Raw genomic sequence first — 16,043 nt, forward strand, 5'->3', positions numbered from 1 at the left:
GCAAAAATGTCCTGTGACCGAAATCCTATCCTAGCCCTCACATTCTAAAAGGAACGCTAAGGTGTTAAGGGTATTGGGTCTGGCTTGAAAAGTGCACAAATGTTAAAGTTCAACAAAAAGGTATAAATCCAAATGGATAATATTTGCAGTTGTAGGGAATGACTCTTTTCCTAGGTTTCTCTCCACCAAAACAAAAGTTCAAAAGAATAACCAAGTTCTTTGTAGCCCAAGAGGGTAATTAACTCCTTGGGAAATGACTCCCTTCCCCAGGTCTTTTCCATATTCAATGCAATTCAAAATCCTAAGGGCATGAATCTTCCTTGGTATCCTATGACTCACAAAAAACACCTGATATACTCTCCTGACAGGTTCTCTCATATAGTTCCCTGGACAATTTGGGTGTTAATCCCAGACTCGCAAAACACCTGGTATACTCTCCTACCAGGTTTTCTCATATGTGCATTCACTTTCAAGATCTGAGGGTACATGATTTTATCCAAGTTCCTTTTATCATTTGTGTATTTCTATCTCCCCAAACACGGCACTATGCAACACAGTGTGTAGTGTAAGCCGTAGGGAATTTGCCTCCTGTTCCAGTTAGTGTTATGACTTGATGGTAGTGAAGATTATGGGGCCTTTGTCCACAAGTTCCACTCAGAAAGAAACAAATAACTTCCTGAGGGATCCTTGAGGCCACAGGTTTTTTGAGTGCCGAAGAATGCCAGGAACCAGGAACACCGGTGACCCCTCGACCGCTGTAAAGCAAGCAATGGGTCGGTACAATGGCAAACAATACACTGAATAGCGAGGTAACAAATATCAAGGGGCTTACCAAGGGTCTGGGGACGGGAAGAGCACAGATGAGAATGGAGGTGTTCCGTGTGGCTGCAGAGTGTAGCCAGCGGCAGCGGGTAGGCGTAGATAGTTGTAGAAATAGGCACTGCAAGACCTGTATGGAAAGGGTACTCCAAAAGGTAACAGAAGAGGAAATCCGAAAACAGTCCGTTAAGAAGAGTTCCAAGGTCAAAAGCCAGCCAAGTTCGTCGAAACCAGGGGTAATCCAAAGGAATCCAAAAACACCATTCAAAGGTCCTGAAACAGCATAGCAAAGCAGTATACAAGGGCTTGACGGAGGAATCCAAGAAGAACAGTCCGTAGTCCAGAATTAAGATGTGGAGACAGGAAGACGCTGAACAGTGCCTGATTGGGTCAGCTGTGAAGCACTGAATGAGCGTTCCTTCTCCGGTTTTAAAGGGGCCTAGAAGTGTCACATGACCCCATCACGTGACTGATGATGTAGCACGTTTCCTTGTCACATGGCCCAAGTTTTCAAGAACGCTGCCGGGTCTTCCTGGGGGCGTGATGAAGCAAAGAAAAGGGCCGACGTCTCCGTCGACTGTCTCCAAGACGCCAGGGCAGCTGCCAGCGTTGCAATGAGTGAATATGACCATAGCGCGTTGGATGCCCTTGTGTGTTCTTGTTGTAGAGCCGCTGCCGTGCTGCTTGAGGGAGTGAGGACATGAGGTTTGAAGGTGAAGGCAGATCAAGACCTGAGATGGAGGGCTTAGTGGCTGCACGGGTAAGGTGACCAGTGGATGGTGTAACAGTTAGGGACCAGGAATGCCTTCTCCTGCTCCCTCCTGGGGCCCTGTCCTTCCACTGTGGGCTCACCGGCTTTAGGGTGGCTCCCTTGGCTTCTCTGACCCTGCTCGGGTCCTTCTCATCTTCCGCTTTCTCTCTCCACTTTGGGCAGCACTTTCTCCATTTCCTTCACTGGGCCCCAACCTTCCACTGTGGGCTCACTGACTTTAGGATGGTTCCCTTGGCTTCTCCGACCCCACTCCGGTCCTTCTGAGCTTCTGGTTTTCTCCCCAGTTTGGTCAGTTTGTCTCTGCGGCTGATGGTGGTCTGCGTGTCGCTCTGGTGTCTCTTGCCGGCACAAAGTTCCTTTACCTCACATCCCACTTCTGCATCTCTGCTGCCTGTGGGAATGCGTCTCCGGTCCAGACGCCGCCTCCCTGTTTCCTCGTGACACTTCTTGGCTTGTGAGCCCACCTGGCAGCTTGTGTTCCCCGGCAGTCACTGGCCAGTCTGGTCTTTCTGCAGTTCTCCATGCCCCATCTTTGTTATCCCACGTTTCTGAAGGGAGTCCTTTGGAGGCAATTGAATTTCTCCAACAGCAAGAACACTCACGTCGGTATAGCTGAGCGATCTTCATTATGGTTGCTCTCTTCCTCATGTCAGTCTTGGTCACTGATGTAACTATGTGATGTTTAAAAGTTTGCTGACTAAGTGTTGGAGAATACAGGGGGTTACTGCCACAATGTGTCATGAAGGCCTGCGGTACTGAAGGGTTGTCCCTAAAAGGGAATGGGGGATACCATGTCTCACCCAATGATGTCGCTCCACACCCTTGAGGGTTGCCTCCCCCCATGTGGTCCTCCATCAAATAGCTTCCCTCAGGACCAGGGTCAGGTAGTGGATGCCGCCCCCTGGCCACATGAGGAGAGGTTACCTCCGGGAAAGGAGTGATGACATAATTGGATTCGTCACACTCCATACTTGTAAGAAGGCCTATTTTCTAACTCTGTATATAAACTATATTTTTTATGATTAATGACAACTCTTCAGAGTAGTCAAAAGGTGTGCACTAGAAAAGCTTGTTTTCCCTACTGATCTGCTACTTTTTCGGTCTTTAGCCTCAATTCTGTAATTTTTCATGAGGCCCCTTCGATCAGCAGTAGCAAACATGGAATGTCTGCCTTCCTGGGTCAATTTGACCAGCCATCCTTGTACCAGCGGCACTTTTGTAGCCATTTGGCTATCCTTCCAGCAATTAGCTGAGGTGGGCACCGGCTGAAGCGTGCAGATTCCTTCTGGACTTTAGCCTATGCCATACTCTTGATAGGCAATGCTTCACTAATGTCTTTGTATGTCCATTCACTACTCCACAGGCTTTGGAGCAGTTTGCCAAATCCCCACTCGATGTAGTTTATTTGGTAACTGATTAGTTATTTTCTGATAGACAGCATGCTGCATGTAACCATTGGGACGCTGAGCCAGTCAAAACATTTAACAAAAAAACAATTATTTCTCCCCCTCACTTTGAACATCTTCTGGGTTTTTTATTACTTGCAAACGATTAGCAGGTGTTAGGCAGAGATGCAGACGTATTTCAAAGACTTTTCACTTTGACTCTGCAATGGCAAGACTTCCAACTCCTAACAACATTTGGCACATTATTTAGTTAGTCCTACAGCTGAATCTCCCAGGCACATGCAGGGCAGGATTAAGCTTCTGGCATACGTGAGGACTGGCTTGATTCAGCACAATAAAGATCCAGTATTACACAGCTTAAGTCTTCTTGTATCGTGAAGGAATATTGGAGTAAGACACAGGCAACAGATTCTGAATTAGCAATAAAACCTTATTTACTTAAAATCAAGATGCAAAAAGGCCTATCTTGTGCTATAGTATGGTGGGATTTCCCCGTCCAAAACAAAACTAAGGAAAGTCAGAGTCAAGGAGTTCAATTTAGGAATTGGTCTGTGTCCAAAATCTATACTTGCCCTCACAACTAATCTATACAATGTGTATGGAGGTCAGCAACCAACAAAACAGTGTTCAACACAAGGTTTAGAGCTCCTTCCAGCTCGCAGCTTTCTTTCTGCTCCCTTCCCCAAGTATAAAACAGTTCCAACTAAAGTCTCAGGATTGCCTTAGGTTCAGGATGATATAGAGTTAGCCAATACTTGGGGTTCCCTTCCCCAAGTTCCAAAACACATTTCCAAACACAAAATATCCTGAGACTCCATCCACAAGCCAATAAGCATGTTTAACCTTAGGGTTCCCTTCCCCAAGATTCACTTTCAATGTTATAATGGTATTTTTCAGTTTTGTGCCACAATTGTGCCCTCTGTATATTGTTGGTCTTTGTACAGAAATATCTTGACTGAGAGTTGCAGTTTCAGCTTTCCAAGTATATTTTATTGTTTACAATTTCTCCCACTCTATTGTTTATTATACTTTTCTTTGGTTCACTTGTTAAAGTTCATCTCCAAAGTTCCATTCACCCTGGTGTTCAACATATATTGGGTTTACTTGCTTTGTTAAAGTTTTGTTCACTTTAAAGTTCAAAGTATATTGGTTTCATTTAAATTCAAAGCAAAGTATATTGGTTTAATTTAAATTCAAAGCAAAGTATATTGGTTTCATTTAAGTTCAATGTTTTGTTCACTTGTAGGTTCAGCATATATGAATTTTACTTGCATTAAGGTTTCATTCACTTTTAAGCTTGGCACATGGTGGTTATATTTGAATTTTAAAGCTCCGTTCATTTGTAATCTTCATAGGTAACAGTTCTGTTTATTTATTAAGTTTTCTTTCAATTCAGTGTTCAATAAGCTTGAAGATCTGTTTGTTAAGCTTTTCATTCGGTTCAGACTTCAATAATTGTTAAAGGTTTTATTCAGTTCATCTCGCTGTTTTATATCTTTGTAGATTGCTTTTTATAATCTGCCCGCACTCTGAGACTTTTTCGAAAACGTGCTTTCATGTTCAAGCGACCACTCCGCTATAACGTGTTCTCAATTGTTTAATGGTTAACAAGGATTCAGATCAGAGACTTTTGAAAACATGTTTCATCATGCACGCGACCACTCCGATACAAAGTAATCCTCTGCGTAAGTTATAAACACTCGCATACTGGGTTTTCGCTTTCATAGAAACTCACTGGTTGCTACTTTGAGAGTTCCTGCAGCGCAAACTGCTTGGCCTTTTGTTATGTGTCTAAGGGCTCCACCTCCTGTCCCTCATGCACTCCTGGGTCGGCTTCTGTCCTCAGGAGAATGAGCACCAGAAAAAGGGACGTTCTCCCTGCACGGCTCCCCTTTCAGCGTTCATTCGGTTCCACAGAGTCCTAGCTCCCAGGGTGCACCCCCATGAACCGTCGGCATGCTGCACACATACTGCTTCTCTTGGCCTCTGTGTTGCTGCTTCACCATCACTGCCACTGCCTCTCCTGGCATCATTTGATTGGGCCTCCTTCTATACACCTGCAGCCCTTTAACAAGCTGCAGGTGCGAATGTACAATCAGCTCTGCCTGGCCATCATTAATGGGACACTCCTGACCTCTACAATTCTCAGCCGGCCTCTTCCTCATCCCAGTACGAGAGTGGTAAAAGCACCTAATCTTCATTACTCCCGGTTGCCTCTTCTTCGTCCCAGTAGTGGTTATATATGAGGAAGTCAGGGGAGTTGACTCACAAAATCCTTCAAAGACGGGGGAAAGGGTTTGTTTGGTTGTTAGTAGGAAAAGGGGCATACCATGTCTCTCCTAATGGCCTGAAATAAAAAGGATCAATAGGTGCACACCAAATTAAAGATCAAGTATTCTTCAGTAAATAAAGAACTTAATGATTACGGGTGCTGGGGAGGAATACAGGCCCTGACACGGGGCTTGTGGAGAACATAGAACAAAGAAAAGTGTCTAAATCTAAAGACACTCCCATCCCCTGCACACCATTAAAGCAGATACAAAATCAGTCAAGTGTAATTATAATTTTTACTTCAAAAAAGTAAATATTTTGCAAAAGCGAACAATTGTAACAAAATGGTAAACACAACACTTCTGGTTGACATTAGAATATACAAGCATATAAACACTTGAATGAGGCCATCTTGAGGCAATGTACTTTCAAAGAAAACAATTGAAATAATTTTATAGAATAAAGAAAAATAGCCAGAAAACAATATTCTTGCGATGTGCTGAAGGGCTCTACGCGTTTCGGGGAACACCCCCTTCTTCAGGAGCAAAAATTATCTGCAAGTATATACATTAAAGAAACCATAAGTATAAGGAACTTCATATCATGTTAACAATACACATACAGATGGAGAAATCCATAGCATAAAATTTTCAAGCTGGGGGTCGAATAACTAAAATCAACCCAAGTAATGTGATGAAAACAACAATCCACATTTATATAACTACAAAGGTTTAGTTAGAATCAAAAAAACTGTAAACAAACCTGTCAGAACATCCCATAGGTGTGACTCCATAAAAGAACATCATCATGCCTACAAAGGGCATTCAAATTAAAAGTATGTCAAAAAGATTTACCTGATGGACAAAAAGGCAAAAAGAAAAATGCTAAATTCACAGCTGCGATAAATCAAAGGTCTGGTAGGATGAAAAGTCCAAATGTAGAGACGCTTTAAGTATGCTGATTCAAATATGTGAACAGTACCTTGTAAAGGGAGAGCGAAGGTACATTAATGAAAAGTGTTGCATTGATAACCTAACCTTCAAGGAGTCTAAGGACACATAAGACTGACTAGGTATAGTGCTTACCAATGGTCAAGGCAATGGTCACTAGGTCGATTAATGAACGGTGTAAGGTCCCACTGTGACCGCCAACTGGATTGTAAACAAGTTCCAATATAAATCCACTTCACTGTGAAAAATACCCGTGAAATATCAATGGAATGCGGGTAGACACAAGTAAAGCACTACATATTAAAAAAGGGGGAAAAGATGTAAGAAAGCCATAGAATCAGTCTATTCGTGTAACACTGACTAAAAAAATATAATCGAAAGGATATTTAAACAAGAATCTAGATTAACACAACTCAGAAGAAAAGTATAAATAAGCACAACTAATATGCACCCCTGAGATAAATAAACTCAGAACTGAATCGTCAATCTATCAAACTCACCAAAGTGAAGGAGGAAAAAGTCTGACGTTCGCCGCGGCTCGTACTAGCTACGTGACTTCCAAAAAGTGACATTTTTTATCCTCTTATTGAAGGTCATGTGACAATGTCACGTGATCCAGAATGTTAGTAACGTAGCGCTATGGAAGAAAGCCTACCTTGACAATGTAACTTAATGTAGACATAGCGAAAAATGGGAGAAGGTAAAAACAAACTAAAAAATGCTGAATGCACACAAATTAAACCAAGTGACGTCTTTTGAAGGTCATGTGACCACGTCACGTCATCCAGAATGTTAGTAACGTAGCGCAATGGGAGAAAGCCTCCCTTGACAGTGTAACTCAATGAAGGAATAGCGAACAATGGGAAAAGGTAAATCTGAACTAATGAAAGGTAAGAACAAACTAAAGGGTGTAAAATGCACACGAATTAAACCATTAGAAAAACCAAAATCTGCATCTAGACAAAGTGTTGTGCAGTAAAAAAAGTAGCTGCATAGAAAATATGGAATAAAATTACAAACAGCGTAAATTAAAATAAAGAACAATTAGAGACCCAGATAGGGAAAAAAAAACGCCCATAGGCGGGATAACTGGCCCCTTAATACAAAAATAAAATTATAAAAAAATAATAGACTATGGATGAAATAGAAAACTAAGACAAATCCACCTAAATATAAAGTGTACGGAAAATGAAGGATCGAAGTATCAACACTATACTTACACTACAACATAGTAAAGACATGAATAGTCTATGTCAGTGCGAAAATATATAAACAGAATAAAATGAACAAAATGAATAAAGACAAATAATTGTTACACTTCAGGCTTCCCCGCGGGCCTCCTTGCAGACTACGACTTCTTTACAAGCTCCTCTATGGACCAGATACAGGCTACCATGGTGCCTGTACAAACTTCGACGGACTCCGGGTCAGCTGACACGCCTTGTACGTGGAAGACGTACGGCAAGAAATGCCCCTCTTACGACTATAAAGCCACCGTCTTCCCATGGGCTTGGTGCTGCTAATTAGCGTTACAAGCTACACGTGGTTTCGTCCGTTACTTCTTCGTGTCTTCCTACACGATTCCTCATCTGAACTCCTGGTTTTGACCTTTGCCTGACTACTGGATTGCCACGTCTCCTCCTTTATTCCTGTCGTGATCGTCTGGTTGTTTGACTCGGAAAGTTACTGGATCCGGCTCCTTTGTCTCTTGCGGTACTTCATTCCAGGTTGCTGCTTCTGCACTCGGAAACCAAATTGCTGGCGACTATCCGGAACTTTTTCTACCGCTACTCGGGATACATGTGTGCTCAGGTACATAATTAAGTGGCTATCCCCATCTCTGCTACTATTTATCTCCACGACTTGTTTGGATATTTGTCTTCTGTTGAATTCTGGGACATTGAGTGACTTTCCTGTGAGATTGTTCTTAAGGGCATATAAACGCTTTCCTGAAACTGCACCAACCCGGCACTAGTGCAACCCTCGTGCCGTCCGGGGCTACTTCCCTATACTAACATACCTGTTTGTTATTTTCTCCTGTCGTTGTCTTCTGTTTCCTGGATTCCTTTCCTCAATATATCCTTATTCAGGTTAGTTGTTATCAATTATACATATAGTTGGGACCGATAGTGAATTAGACCATTTCCACTCATTTTGTGTTATTCCTTGTAGATCCACCCCGGGGAAGCTCCACTCCAATACCTATCTAGGTAGTTGCCCATTTAATTCAACTGTTCTAATCATTTGCATTAACCTCAACACTGTCTAATATCTTTGTATTCCTTTGCAGCATTGGTATTGGCGGTCTGTGTTCTCCCCGCTCTTTTATTCAATTGACACCTCTGTCTGTCTACACTGAAACAGCAGAGAGGTACATTGTGGAAAAGAGCCCCTCTTTGAGGAAGCCTGAGTCTTGTACTCAGGGGAGCTGAGATGGAAGGCTGAATATCGATTCTTGTATCACCATCATCTCCAAGGTCACTTCTCTGCATCTTCGGCCTATTTCGGAGTGGTGAGTAACAGAATTAGCAGCCTACGAAAATGTCCATGGAGGCCAGTGATGCTTTGAATCAAATCGTGCAAATGGTCACGGATCTACGTACCGACTTGACCAATGCACAAGATGCACTGCGCCAACGTATGGACGCCATTCAGGCTTTGGTTACCACACCAGGGCCACAGATGGCCGGTGCTGGTGCTACAGCATCAGGTTCAGGGTTTCCACCTCCACAGCAGGAATCAAACCCGATCATGCTTACAACCCAGTTCCCTCTAGCTCCTCCTGAACGCTTCCTAGGCGACACTAAACAATACCGAACATTCATTAACCAATGTAAACTCCTTTTTTTGTGTCACCCCGCTTCATTTCCCACCTCTACAACTAAAGCAGCTTTTGTCTTGTCTCATTTAGGAGGCACTGCAGCCGCATGTGCTAATCCATTGTTGGAATCCAATAGTCATGTTCTCTACAATTTTGATGCCCTTCTTGCTATGATGAGTAAAGTATTTGATACTCGTTATACTACTCGAGCTACTGGCCTGGAACTCTCAAAGCATCGACAAGGGAACAATTCTTTATTGGTTTATTTGGCCCGGTTCAATCAGTTGGCAGCAGAAACTAACTGGCCTGAGGAAAAGAAGACAGCCGTCTTCTATCAAGGTCTCTCAGATGAATTAAAGGACATCCTCTCCACTGTTCCTGTAGTCCCCACGGCATTCGGGGAACTGCTAGATTTAGTCCTTCAGATTGATGCTCGTAAATCCGAAAGACGTGGGGAAAGGAAAAAGCATTGTTCAGCACGGTTTCAGCAGAGGCCTCGTCTTCCTCACTTCCTGCGCCACAACCTATGCAGATTGGTGTGGTTAGGGGACTACTTACCCCTGCTCAACGAGAATATAGTACATCACACAATCTCTGCATGTACTGTGGGGCCTCTGATCACTTATTGCCTGAATGTCCCAAAAAGCCCAAAAAGAAAGGCAGGAAACGCCAGATCCCGACAGTAGACAGAGTCCCTATGTCGGGAAACTCACCTTTGGACTCTATATTACAGAATCCGAGTCATTTAGTTCGCCTACCTGTTACATTTTCCTTAGATCACAGTGTTTCATTCCAGACAACAGCTGTGATTGATTCAGGTGCAACAGGTAATTATGTTGATCAATGCTTTGCCTCTATGTCAAGAATACTACTGGTTCGCAAAACTATACCTGAAACAATGAATGCAGTGGATGGTTCAATTCTTGTCTCAGGAATGGTAACTCACCAAACGATTCCACTACATATGAGTACCAATGAAGGCCATACTGAAGACATATCATTCGATATCATCAAAGCACCAGCCTACAAAGTCATTCTGGGCATTCCATGGTTGAAGCTTCATAATCCTGCCATCGACTGGTCGACATCTCAGATTCAGTTCCCTTCCAATATATGCAATACTCGATGTACTACATTACTCGGTATTGCCCAGGATAGTCCGGTCAGGGCGCTGGTTCCTCCTACTATGCATATTGAGCTGTCTCTAAAAATGTTGTCTCTGTGATACCTTCTCAATATGCAGATTACACAGATGTTTTTGACAAAGGTATGGCGGAGACTCTACTCCCTCATAGAGCCTCTGATTGTCCAATAGACCTAATGCCGGGAGTAAAGATACCATCCGGCAGAGTGTACTCCCTCACTCTCAAAGAAGATGAAGTCCTTAAAGATTACATAGACAAGGCCTTGGCCATGGGATTCATTTGTCCTTCCAAATCACCAATTTCATCACCACTTTTCTTTGTTCCTAAGAAGGAAGGGGATTTACATCCCTGTATTGATTATCGTGCTCCTCCAGTGTTAGGGGGAGTTTCAGTAATTCCCTGGCCTCTTCTTCAAGTTTAGGAAGCTGGATCGATTCCATGTATTGATCTAACTCGCATGTGGATACCTGGTCTGAGTTTGTGTATAGTGATATGTAGAATAAAAAAAAGAGGACGTTGATCGTCCCGGCCTCCGTGTGGGCTGTCCCATCCCCTCCAATGATACTGGTAATGGGTTTCACATTGTGTTCTGCTTTAATTAGTTTGGCAAGTGTCCCAACTGAGTGGTAACTGAGTTACCACTGCATTACCTCAGTTTTTTCCCACAATGTCATACTTGTAATGAGGTCCAATGTCTCCATACTCATACACTAAAGGCCTGTTAGGCTAAGGGTGTCCTCACTGAGGACTGGGCAAGGGTGCATCAAGCAGAGAGAGAAACACCAATGAGGATGGATTAAACAACCCCAATTCCCACATTCAACCTAAGCCATCCACAGGGACAGGGCCCATCAGCTAATCTCCATACCAACTGCATAGACCAGAGTGACGCCTGTGGCAGATTGTAGTGGTTGTCTGAAGGAGTTCATTTGGCGACGACTGTCCGAGAGTGTGTTAGGAGCTGGAGCATGAGATGGGAGACTGAATGAGAGACACAGTGAAATGGGGAGAGACAGATGTTTGGGCAGAAGAGAGAGAAAACGGGAGTATGTGGTGTGGAGATTGCTTCATGGTCACGCCACCACCATGCTTGGATCCCTGTTTTTCTGACACGCCGGGCTTCTAGTGCGTTCTGCTTCAGGTCAAAGCGGCTCTGAACTTCGCTGGCTTCGCCGTCCATGTTAGCTCTGCCTCCTTCAGGTACTCTCCATACAGGGGGCTTCCCCTGTCTTTCTCTGCCTTCCTCTCTTTTTCCACCGCTCCCTGGCGTCTCCTCTCTCTTCAACGTACACGGCACAGTCCATTGGAGAATGTGATTTAAAGGGACGACTTCTTTTTCTCTTTGATAAAGGTATTCATTCACTTTATCTTCGTCCCAGTTATGGAACTTGTAATGATTTTGTATGTTAGATAGTTCCATATAGGTCATCACATGGAGGGCATCAGGGAGTTCCTCACAGGAACAGTAGTTCTTGTCCCCAAAGGGTCAGTCTCTCCTGGTGAGGTTCCACTTGCCTCAACCCCTAGCAAGAGTGTTTCTGAGCAGGCTCACCTCCCTAGCCTCTTGAGGGGTGCTCCCTTGATTCGTCACACTGATTAGAGTTATCTAAGGAGAAGGTGATGAGAGAAACCACAGATGAGGTGAAGAAGCAAGCCCTTAATATAGTGCTGTGTAAAGGGGAGGTGTCTTATTAGAAGGCAGTGAACAGTGAGTAGATGATTAGTGAGAAGGGTGATAAACGTGGATAGGGGTACAGGTGGAAGGAGATAGGAAGCTCAATGGGAGAATATAAAAGCTGGAGGAGAAGACAACGAGAAGAAGCTAAGGGAATTCTGAGGAAGTGCTAGTACAGTTCTAAATACTGATCATTCAGTCAGTCAGGCACTTTATTTCAGCTGTCAGCCATACAAGTAATGAAAAAGAATAGAAATACATTAATCACATTACATAAAACAGCAAATCGGTGTATATAAAACACATCTGTATAGGTTCTGAGTTCATTAAAAGACATGAATTAATAGCAAATCAAACACCATTAAAATAAGTACAATAATATAAAAGCTTATTTAATCATAGCCATAAATAATTCAAAAATCCGTTGTCCAGTGGAAAACACTGAGGCTTTCAGCTGGGCTACCATTTCAGTTACTGTTAGTCAATGTTATGGATCTCGTGGAAAACACTGAGGCTTTCCGCTGGGCTACCATTTCAATTACCGTTAGTCAATGTTATGGATCTCTTGCACAAAAACAGGCAAATCTACAACAAAATATTACCTCTAGACTAGGTCATAGTTTTTGAGCATCCTGAGTAAAGTGCATATGTGCCCATGTGTAATCAGGGGAAGATATCCAAAGTAAAATCAAAAGATCAGGACGATGCTGTGGGAAATTTTAGCTTGAGTATTCGTCATCACTTTAAAAAAAGATCAACTGGAGCAAGATAAATATGGTCTTTATTAATCAGTTGGCATGATGTTTCATCATTAATTGTGAAAAATGTGCTGGGTTTCTAAATACGCAAGTTACATGAAACCGGCCATGGGGGAATTAGTAAATTCACAATGCATTATGTATGTAATCCAGGTCTATGAAAATAAGCCTTGTTCATTTGCACTTCAAGGTGCTAGCATCTTGGGCTTTAATAATGTTGAGATCTTGCAAAGAATTCAAAATTAATTCCGTCAATGGCTTTTGGGTCTGTCCCTAGAGGCCCAATAAAAGTTTGATTCACTTGCAGAACAGAAGGCGACCTACCATTCACTAATCTAAGGTTGCACTCATGAATATAATTCAACAGAACAGATTGTCATTATCATTAGGGCCATCATCTTCTAGATCAAAAATGCACATTACTGAATGAGGTTCCAGTTTTAGAATTAAAATCACACATAAAATCAAAGGGAGGAGTTGTGGGGGGTATTTACCATATAAAATGTCAATGCATTTGTTATGGCTTAATTCAAATTAGCAAAAAATGCACAATTCTTCTTTGCCTGTGGAGAAAAATAACAATCCAAATATCCATATTAGATGTCCTTATTAAGCACACCACTAAAGTGTGAGCAGAGTCAACCAAGCAGCTGTAAATACGAACATTTGCAAAGAAGCCACATACACAGGCCATCAGAATTTTTCAATCCAACCTTAGATTTGACCGTGTTAAATATTGTAGCGTAGCCATCAAAGAGGGGGGTTTCTTGTAGACAGGTTTTCCTGTAAACAAAATAAGGAATTACTTTTTATCATAAAAGCGGACAAATCTTCATTCCAAATTGTAGGCCCAGCTCAGCGATATACCAAGAAAACATTTTAAAAGGTAGCCAGGGCCAAAGGATGCCCTCCCATGGATGAAGACAGCACAGGTTTATTCAGTCAATCACTGTCCTCTGGTATTGACAAAGGTTCATACCGCTTGTATCTGACGTTTCTAGCAGAGTTTTGTTGGTGGAGTCCAGGCATGCGCGAGGCACCCCTATGGGTTTCCAGCAGCGGGCAGTGTGGCTTGAGCATGATGCTGTGTTGAAAGCACAGCAGGGACGTGGCAGGGGTGGAGCAGGCTGCTGCTTTTACACCATCATGGGCGAGTCGCCGTTTGGGAAATATAGCGGGCTCAGAGGGGGGTGCTTGAGTCAATTGTCAAGTGTCAAGTTAAGAGTCAACTGCTAAGTTATCAAACCAAAGTAGTGGTGTGTGGTTACGGCTGGTCAATTGGATAGATGCATAATCTGAGCTTAGTGATGGTTAAGAGAAAAGCCCCCATGCGGCTTCCATCAGTCCCTTTGAGAAAGAGGAATTGGCGGAAGGCCCTCCAGCAGGGGGACTTTAAAATCAAAGTATGGTCCAGCAAAGGCCATCTACACCTACTAATTGTGTATTGCTTCTAGGGTCAATAAAGCCTTGTCTGAGGACACTCAAGTTTCTTTCAGTAATGTAGCCATGAGTGATGCTGCAGTGAGATCCTGATCTTGGGGCAGTTTGTCTCCTCACATCTGTACCCACCGTTACAGTCCTTACAATCAAGTACACCGTCTCTTCAAAATAATTCTAGCTCCAGCTCTTATTTGCTGGAGTCGGATATCTGTACAGCGGCTTCTTAGGATGCCTCTATAGAGTTGCAGAGATCAACAGGGAGGACATAGCATTTTGGTAACAGCAGCTATTCATGATCATGCTTGACCAAACTCTGCAGAATCCCTCGACAGATAGGGCCAACGGATGCGGGAGAGAGACAACTTAGGGACTAACCCGGTCAAGTTGCCAACTTTGTGATAAAGGAAAACCAGAAAAATAAATTCAAAACTTGAGCCATGGAAGTTCCTTCTCTATGAATCTTGTCCAGTACCCTGGACATCGGCAGAAAAGGATTGAAGGCAAACAGTATCTTTGGCCACTGAAAGAACAGAGTCCAAGCCCCAAGCCTGAAAATCCCCCATACCTGGTGCAGTAATTTGGGAGATAGTGTCTCAGCTGTGCACAATTCTATCCAGGTTGGGTGGCCCAAGCCTATCACTGTCACACTCACCTGGGTCTCTGTGGGAGCAGCAAAGTCTTCCGGACCCTTTCCCAGGAGTAGTGGAGTGGTACTACAGGTATCTGTTGAGAGAGATGTGAGCTGCTTAGTTTGCCTTGATATGTGCCTCAATCCCCCTTTCTCCCTCCTCCCCGTGTGTGTACTGTGATGGAAGTGTAGGAGTATGGCTCACATTTAAGATGGATTGGGTGAGTTCTCCATCCTGAACTAGGCAGGGGCGCTGTATCTCTGAGACCCTTGGAACTTCCTTAGGTCCTGGTTAAGTCTCTTGTCTGCCACTCACTGTGTTTCTTCACCGAGTGATGAGTTCTAGTTCCAGTTGCTTCAATGGTTCGAATTAACTTGCAGGTATGTTCAAGTTCCAGATTGCTGGTAAATTCTAGTTCCAGTTGCTTCACTGGTTCGAATTGCTTGCAGGTGAGTTCTAGCTCCAGTTTGCAGGTAGGTTCTATCCAGTCATCCTTGTAGTTCTACAAGGCAATCTTCGTGGAATGCTTGATACCTATTTAGTGTGTGAGGGCGAGGATAGGATTTCAGACACTGGACGTACATTTACTGTGGACATCTTGACACTGGACAGACCCTTAGTTTTGGTTGAGGTAGGGAAATACCCCATAGATTAGGGACAGTGGGGCATTGTCCAACCCCTTTTCATTTTAATAAAATCTTGAACCAAAATCATGAGTCTTCTGTGTCCATGTCTCATTTCTGGCTCTTCACATGTGTCATAAATTCATGCTGCCTAACCCCAAGTGTCTTCAATAATGGTCTCCTGACTCCTCGACTCCTCCAAAGGAATACTCCTATGTCCCGTCCCCTATCCTCCATACCTGTGGGACATTTCGCCTATAGGGACGAGACCAAAGCACTTTTTTTTTTTTAATTCAATTTTATTAAATTTTCAAAGTTAACATTTATCTTCATTAAGGCAACACAGATGAACAGTTACATCCATGAGTATAGAGAAGACTTATCATCATCATTCTGTTCAACGTCATATAGTATCATCAATAAACGATTAATACAACCAAGAGTGTGCACATAAAGGACGTAAAAATAGAAAAAAGAAAGCATAAATAAAATCAGAATATTGAACATTCTTTACAAACGTTAACAATTTTTCCCATCCCCCCTCCGTTGCCCCGAGAAAGAGAATCAAGTCGTTTAGGGAATAAGGTATTATGGTGCTGCGGTCGTCAGCAAGGGTGAAGTCTTTGTTACGTGCGGTGTATTTAGGGGTTCGACATGTGGGAGGAGCGCCTGAAACCTTTGGGCAGCGTTTATGTAATGGTGAGGGGGGGGTATAGCTCAGAGAGGCGGAAGTC

At 43.2% G+C, this 16,043-nt stretch overlaps 1 protein-coding gene across 2 annotated transcripts in view; it reads left to right on the forward strand.

The window, feature by feature from the left end:
* Nucleotides 1-16,043, forward strand: part of COQ8B (coenzyme Q8B) — a 666,225-nt gene that overhangs the window by 223,591 nt on the left and 426,591 nt on the right. The gene's annotated exons all lie outside the window — the stretch shown is intronic.

The sequence above is a fragment of the Ambystoma mexicanum genome, chromosome 2p, assembly GCF_040938575.1.
Source record: "Ambystoma mexicanum isolate Mex_15411 chromosome 2p, UKY_AmexF1_1, whole genome shotgun sequence".
NCBI classification, from domain to species: domain Eukaryota; kingdom Metazoa; phylum Chordata; class Amphibia; order Caudata; family Ambystomatidae; genus Ambystoma; species Ambystoma mexicanum.